General features: G+C 40.3%; 1 pseudogene across 1 annotated transcript; it reads right to left on the bottom strand.

Moving 5' to 3' along the window:
- Positions 1 to 560: 560 nt before the first annotated feature.
- On the bottom strand, positions 561 to 7292 carry LOC308646672 (melanoma inhibitory activity protein 2-like; annotated as a pseudogene). Its single transcript has 2 exons — positions 5757 to 7292; positions 561 to 569 (listed from the first exon to the last, which is right to left on the bottom strand). The product of its transcript is annotated as a melanoma inhibitory activity protein 2-like (transcript).
- Between the last annotated feature and the right edge of the window lie 831 nt (positions 7293 to 8123).

The following is an 8123-nucleotide window of genomic DNA, read 5'->3' as shown; positions in this document are numbered from 1 at the left end:
GTGCATGGCAGTGCCACTCTTCAAGGCCACTGAGCTTATTTTCTGTGGGCTCTGAGGTCACATGGCCATTCCCCTAAACACTCCTCTGGTTGGAATTGTGTGGCTGACTCACTACCTTTCTCCTCCTCAATACCCATGATGCATTATGAACAGAGGATTTGCAAATGTGAAAATATGTGCAGACACCGTGGAGAGCAGTGTGAAGGTTCTTTGGAAGAATAAAAATAGAACAACCATATGGCCCAGAAAGACCTCTTTTGTGTACATTTAAAAGAAATGAAATCAGCATGTGGAAGAGATATCTGTACTCATGGGTTTGCTGCAACACCCTTCACAATAGGAAGGGACATAATCCATCTTAATTTCCTGTGGGTGAATGGATGGATGGATAAGCAAATTGGCAGGTGGCCTGTGGAATATTATTCAACCCAAAAAGGAAGGAGATGCCAGCACTTTCAGTAACTTGAGTGATCCTAGAGGACACTGTGCTGAATTACATAAGCCAGGCACAGAGAAATCTGGCACAAGCTCACTTACATGGGCAATCTAAAAATGTAAACTTACAGAGGCTGAGAATAAAGGGTGGTCAACAGGGGTGAGGGTGAAAAATAGGTGTTGGTCAAAGCTACATGGGCACATGTATGCCAGGTGAGTGAGACCTAGAGATCTGCACCCTAAGTGCATGTAGTTAAGAATGTGGTCTTTTGCCCTTTAAAACCTGTTCAGAGGACAGCTCTCTGGTTAAGTATTTTTGCATTACAAAGCAAAACACACAGGGGAGCATGAGGAAATGGCAGGAGGACTTGTGGCCCCAGGGTGTTCCAGGTGTGTGTAGTGGCCAGCCCACTGAGGTGCCATCAGATAGAAGGAATTATTTGTTTTTATTGTGCCTCCTACTAAGGAAGGGGTCATGAAGTGGCAGTGAAGGTGGCTTCTCCAGGGGCCAGGAGGCATCTCTTTCACCTGAGCTCCTAAGTGGACTCAGCTGCTCAGGCTGAACCCTTTCCACCTGCCCGCACCCTCCTCACTGCCTGCATCTGTGGGAGATGTGCTGCATGTGCACATAGATCTTTGGCCAAGGGGCAAGGACTGGGAATGTAGCCCTGCCCTGCTCTCCAGTCCACAATGGAATTTGAAGAAGGGTCCTGGGACTGGCTGCTGCCCTCCTCTTCTTCTCTGCTTTTCTGCTGTTCTACTTGTTTTTTTATCATAAACAGATTAGTAACAAATCCCCTGATTTTTTGGTGTGTGTGTGTGTGTGTGTGTGTGTGTGTGTGTGTGTGTGTGTGTATGATAGGATGGCCTTACGCCTGAGCCTAAGCAACTCCATTTTAAAAAACCTGCAGTTTCACCAGGCACACCCACAGATCCCTCCAGTATGGCCTCAAACAGTTTCTTTCCCTTACCCTGATAAAAAGAGTGAAGCCCCTGGCAGGCTGTCCTCGTCTGATAAGAGGGAAAGGTGAGAAGATCAGGGTGGAGACCCAAAAACCAGATGTTTCTGACCACAGGGCGAATGATGTCACTGAGAAATCTGGTGGTAGCTGATAAGGATTGAAAGGGAGGTTAAAAAAACCCCCAAATTTAGTATAAGTGATAAAGCAAATGAACTGGGATTCAGCCAGCCAAAAACTGAAATCCCAGTGTCAATGGAGACCATCTGGATGTCTGGACTTTCCCCCTGTCTGGAGGTAACAAGGCTCTTTTTCCTTCCCAGTGAGTTGCTGCTAGACACAGCTAGTGGGGCGGGAGCAATATATCCCTGCTCAGAAATGACAACACCATCCCACAGCACAGCACCACTGGGGACTTGTGAAGCTATAATGAAGCACCTCTGCCCCTCAGTTGAGGGTGTTTCTAGTGGAAGTTCAGTGGGCAGTTTGAACTCCACCCAAATCTATCAGTGATGAGCTTGCATTGAGAAAGCTGGACTTCCTCCTCCATTGGGTGAAAATGAAATGTGCCTCTCACCTCCCAAAGGAGTGGTACCAATGCGACCAATGAAAATAAAGGAAGTTGGTGCCTGCATCTTCATGATGGAGTGTTAACCCTCTGTTTTCTTCTAGAAGTTGCAAGGTTTCTATTCTAATTCCCAAGTTTTGGGTTCATTTAGACTTGACTTTTGTGCAGGGTTAGAGACAGGGGTCTAGTTTCATTCTTCTACATATGCACATCCAGTTTTCCCAGCACCATTTATTCATGTGGACACAGAGGAATGGGCATGAGGGCTCACTGAAAGTGGAGTCCTCAGAACATGAGGTCCAGAGACAGCCCAGCCTCTGGAAGCACAGGCTGTACCTATAGCTTCAGGTGGGCACTGTACAGTGAGCCGGGAAGGATGGAGACAGCAAACCTGTCACTGAGGGGCTTTCATAGCTCCTTATCCTGAAGAGCAAATCATGTATGAATTTTTGCAGAAAACCCTTATGTGTATGGTCAATATTATTATGTGCTGAGGCATCACCAAGAATGAATGGGCATGTGAGAACAGAAAAGAATGGAGTCAGACTCCCTACATCACTTCATACACACACACACACACACACACACACACACACACACACACACACCCTCAAAATATATCACAGAACTCAATACAAAATTAAAATTACAGACTCCTAAAAAAATAAGAATACATTATTTTGGCCTTGCATTTAGAAGTGGTTACTAATTTAAGGCACTAGCTATGCAATGAAAGAAGTAATAAGTAAATTAAACTTTATTGAAAATTATAGCTTTTGAGCATCAAAGAATGCACTAAAAATGAATTGACAACTCACAGAATGGAAGAAAATATTTGCAAATCATAGATTATAACTCAGAACTGATTGTTACCCCAAATATAGAAAGAACTGTTACAACTAAACAACAAAGAAAATCCAATAAAAAAGTATCCAAAGACTTGAATATGCACTTCTCTAAAGATCATTATGTTTCATAAGTAGTCATCATTTATCATTTATCATTAAGGAATTGCAAATCAAAGTCATAACAAGAGAACACTTTATGAGTAGAAGGATGGCTACAATCAATGACATGGACAATAGCATATGTTCTCAGGGACAAGGATACACTGTGACCTGGTGAAGAAATGTAAAAGATGTGCCTGCTTTCTAGCACAGTCTGGAAACTCCTTCCATGTTAAACACAGACTTACCAAATGACCCAGCAATACCACTCCTAGGTGTACATCCAAGAGAAACAAAGTTATATGAGTGTTCACAGCAGCATTATTCAAATAGCCAAAAAGTACAAGTGACTAAGTCAACAAACAAAATAGTTTAATAAATAAGGCATATCCATCTAATGGAATGTTGTTCTGCAATAGAAAGGAATGGAGTACTGATGACATGCTATGACATGAATGAACCTTGAAAATATTATGCCAACTCAAAGAAGCCAGTCACAAAAAGATAGGGTCTCACTAAGTTGCTTAAGGCACTGATTTTATCCTTGATGAAGGAAGGGTCACTTGGCACTTTGTCCCCCATGCAGACAGCCACACACCTCTCCAGGCACAGTTAGAAACATGCTTACTGAAAAGTTCCTGGGAGAAGCCAGGTTTCACAGCATGCTTTGCATGATCCTCTCCCAAGTTCCTTGATGCCACAATTCCTTTCAACACCTGTTTCTCTGCTAGGTCCTCCAGACAGAAGGCAGCATCTTCTGGAATATTCCTTGTCATGCTATGCCATTACCCTGCCCAGACTTTTCCATTCCTGCCTTCCTCTGGACCTCACCAGAGAGCCACTTTCAAGGTTGCTCAGGGCAGAGCACACTACTCTCAGGGAGCATGCCCTGCAGCCTCAGAAGATGCTCTCCTTAGAGGCATGAAATAATGGAAGAAAGGGGACTCAGGAAAAAGTGCACCATGTAATTTATATCAGAGGATTTTTCTATGGATACATAAAATATATTCATATTTTGAATAGAGGTTTACATGTTCCAAAGGAATTGTCATTTCTTATTTCCAGAAATCTGTCACTTTAAAACTCTAACAATAGGAGGCCACGTTTGTCATATTTTTGACCTTCATAAAGTTGTATGCTGAAAAAAAAAAGTTGCATGTTGTCCTCTGACCCAATATTAATATAGCTAATGCCATAATGACTCATTCAACCAAAATTTCAGGCAAGGATTTCTGAACAGCATGCCGTCACCAACCAAGCCCTCCCAAATGAATCCTCAAATGGACACCTCACCAGTCTGGATATCCCGGGATGTGGAACCATCTAAAACACCTATTGAAATTAGGCCACCTGCCATCCTTACTGAGAACCCACCTGTCTGTTTTCCTTTAGACCCACAGCTCCCTCACTGGTACCCCTGAGTTATTTATTTTCCATTTTACATGTTTGATTGTGGTTAAAATATACATGACATGAAATTTGCTATGTTAACCATTTTTAAAAATGTTTTTTTAGTTGTAGATAGACATAATACCTTTTTTTATATGTGGTGCTTAGGCTTGAACCCAAGACCTCACATGTTCTAGTGAGTGCTCTATCACTGAGTTACAAACCCAGCCCTCATTTTTTTTTAATATACAATCCTTTTACTCAATATGAATACTCTCTAATCCATAGCATATTTGAGGAATATTGATATCCCTGAGTGTATAAATTTAATTCATTTCAACAAAATTCTACCATACCCATTTCCTCTATTGTGGAAGAGTAGATGCTCACCAAGTGCAAGGAAATATTTCAGGCCTTTGGTAAAACCACTATAGAATCAAAGAATCCCTGTAATGAATGCAACATTAGAAAATAATTCAGGTCTAATTGTTATTGGTTATATATTTTTGGCTTGTATTTGTTTAATAATGGAGATATTCTCATTTTCTTTTAGATTATTGTTAGTGGTTATTAAAATATAATCATGAGCTGGGATTGAGGCTCAGTGGCAGAACTCCTGCCTAGCATGTGTGAGGCACTGGGTTTGATTCTCTGTACTACATATAAATAAGTGAATAAAGTAAAGGTCTATAAACAACTTTAAAAAGTTTATAAATAAAACACTTAATCATATACCTATTAGTTTCATTCCTTTTTACTATATTTCTCCACATCAGTCATATAAAAAAGACTATTTCTTTAATTATGACAGCTCAACTATCAAGAAGAGGATTCTTCTTAGTCATGGGAATTTTGATTTTTATAATAATAGCCCAATTATTTAGGTAAAGTACATATAAGTATGTACTGTATATATTTTTGTGATGCTCCACGAGTGTTTCCTGGAGGAGGTGGAGGAAGAAAAGGTCCTCTTCTCATGAACCGACTCCTTGGATCCACAGAAAACAATGGACCTCTGATTGGAGGGTAAGATGAGAAAGAAAAGCCAGAGCCAGTTGCTTGGTTTTCAGCAGGGAGAGATGAATCAGGTACATTGGAATCACCTAGATCAACTTTGGTATCATTTCTACTAGATTCCATTTCTGAATATGTAGGCCCATGCATTTTATCCAAAGGCAGCATAGTGGAACTTCTGAGTTCTGCTGATCCAGACGGTCTACCATATTTAGAATAACACCCATCTTGCCTTTGTAGAGGAAGATGTGGATCAGAATATGGTTGGCCTGGTGAAGGGATCATTATCCTATGGGCCTGTTCCCATGGATGTTCCAGGGGCCATATGTCAGAAGGTGCTCTCTGAGGATAAGTTGACTTATCACAGTTTGATTGTCTTCTTTCATTGCTAGTTGGATGGTCCAGAGGATTCTCTGGGCCCCTTGAGCCTCTTTCTCCTCCTACTGGCACCAAAGTTGAGGGTATGAGTGTAGCCTTCTTTTCCAAATGAGAAGGTCTTATTTCACATGAAGGTTGACCCAATGGTGAGGGACCATTTGGAGAATTCTTTTTGCCAAAGGCTGTATTTGAAGCATCAAGCACAGAAGGATCTTTTTCTACAAGCTTAAATTATAACTCTATTTCAGTTAATTTTTGTATATTGTGAGCATTTTTTCCTTAAATTATTGAGGTATCTTTCAGCACTCCTAGCTGCCAACTCATTACCATGAGCTTTTTTCTCATAGTAAATAATGTGCCCCTGATAAAAACAAATGGTTCTCTCCAATTCTTCTTCAAGATCTTTTGATCGCTTTCTATTGGTCTCCAGCAGTTTAGTTGTATGGCTGATCTTTTCTTCCTCTTTGAAAAGTTTCTCTTATTGCTCTACCTGGTAATTTTTCTCTCCTATTGTCTTTGGAGTTTCATTACATTTTCTTGATAGAATTCCATCACGACTTTAAGTTTCTGCTGAAGATTCTGATTCTCACTTTCAAACTGTGTATTTTCTGTTTGCAAAGATGCTTGTTCTGTCTTAAGATTTCTAATATGTTCTATTAGGTCTTCCTTCGTTTCAATTACTTCAGATAATAAAGTAAAAATTTGATTTCTTTCTCTTTCTAAGGTTTTAAAAGAGGCCTTTAGCTTCGCATCATAAACCAGTGTCTTCCAAGACCCTTTTGGCTGATCTTCTAAGTGAGCACTAATTTCTGATTAACTCTTCAATTCCAATTCCAAGCAACCATCATCTGTTAGGACTTTTTCAAGCATGGGAGCCAAATCTTTTATCTGCAGTAAGTGTTCAGTCAGAGAATTAATGTGATTTTATTTGTCTCCTAGAATTTGTTCTGCTTGTACTTTAGAGTGTTCAAATATAATTTTCTGTTTAGTAAGGCCATTCACTTTTTCTTTCCATACTTCAACTTCTTGTAAAAGCTGTTTATGACTTTCCTGAAGTCATTCAAAGCCTCTTTTATTGCTACTGTAATTCTTTCTTTATTCATTTGAAATATTCTCAAGGTTGTTTTAGCTTCAGGTATTTGTGATTCAAGGGATTTTGATTCATCTTCTAGGGACTTAATGCTTTTTGATATATCCACTATCAATTTATCCTGTTGAGAATATTTAGTTTTCTCTTCTTTTAGCTCATTTTCTAGAAAGAGTATTTCATCCTCAAGTTTAGATATGGGCCTCTCCAGTATTTCATATATTACCTCCAAGTTTTCTGTTTTTACTGACTCCTTCACCAAAATGACATCCTTTAAAGGTGACTCTAAGCCTTCATATGCTTTTTGAACAAGGCTAACATTTTCAAGCAATTGACACTTTTTCTTGAATTAGTCCAAAAAGTTTTAGAGCAAGTTTTTTTAACCTTCTCATGTAATGCCTGCTTCTCACAGACTGATAACTTCTCCACAAAAACAAGAGAACAACAAAAAATCCAATAGCTGTACATATCACCAACTCCCATGGACAGCCATAAGGACTAGGGTGTGTCTCCATGTCTTCAGTCAAGGTAGACCACAACCCTACTTACTTCTTCCAGGACCACCCCCAAGTATGGCTGAGAGACAGCTGTTGCCTCTCCATCATGCTAAGGCTACTATGGCTATTCCCTCCACAACCATACAATCCCCAGCCACACCAAAATATGCTGTGAACACTCAGGCCTTTGGTCAGGAGAAAACCTGCACCAGGCAATGGAGCAGACCATTTTGTACCAGTGAGTGGCGGGGAGGGGCTGTGGGCGTGGGCATGGGCATCCCTGGTCATGGGATCTCAGGGGCCTAGCACACTTACACTGCCTGTCAGGGAAGTCTTGGTACCTCTACTATGCTATAAATTCTGAACCAGTGAAGGTTCAAGACAGTCCAAATCAAGCCAGAGAGAAGTCTTCTCCAGGTCACCTGCCCATTGATTTGGTTTAGGCCAGGCTAAGGCAGAACTTATTATGTGCCATTCTATATAGTCATAATATCACCCAGTTTAATGTAACTAAAATTCTACAGCTCTGTAAATTTTTTAAAGAGTTAGTACACCATGTATTTATATTTATACCACTTGCCTTTTTGTTTTAATTACTCATTCCTTTCCCTCCCCTCCTGTCCCCTCTCTTTATCCTTCTTTCCTTTCTTCTTTTTCCCTTTCCTTTTCTTTCAGTGTTGGGGGTTAAACTTCAGGGCCATGTACATGCTGGACAAGCTCTCTACCACTGAGCTACTTGTTTAGCCTTGTTGACAATTTTTATAGAAGTCATCTGAATTATTCCATAGAAAAACTCTTGTGTTAGACATTTGAAAAATAATTTGAGAAGAGTTGCAAACTTGGGAATAA

This window comes from Spermophilus citellus, assembly GCF_964194105.1.
Source record: "Spermophilus citellus genome assembly, chromosome: 1".
NCBI lineage: Eukaryota > Metazoa > Chordata > Mammalia > Rodentia > Sciuridae > Spermophilus > Spermophilus citellus.
Note: the sequence above shows the minus strand (reverse complement) of the source record. Positions and strands in the feature narration are given on the sequence as shown.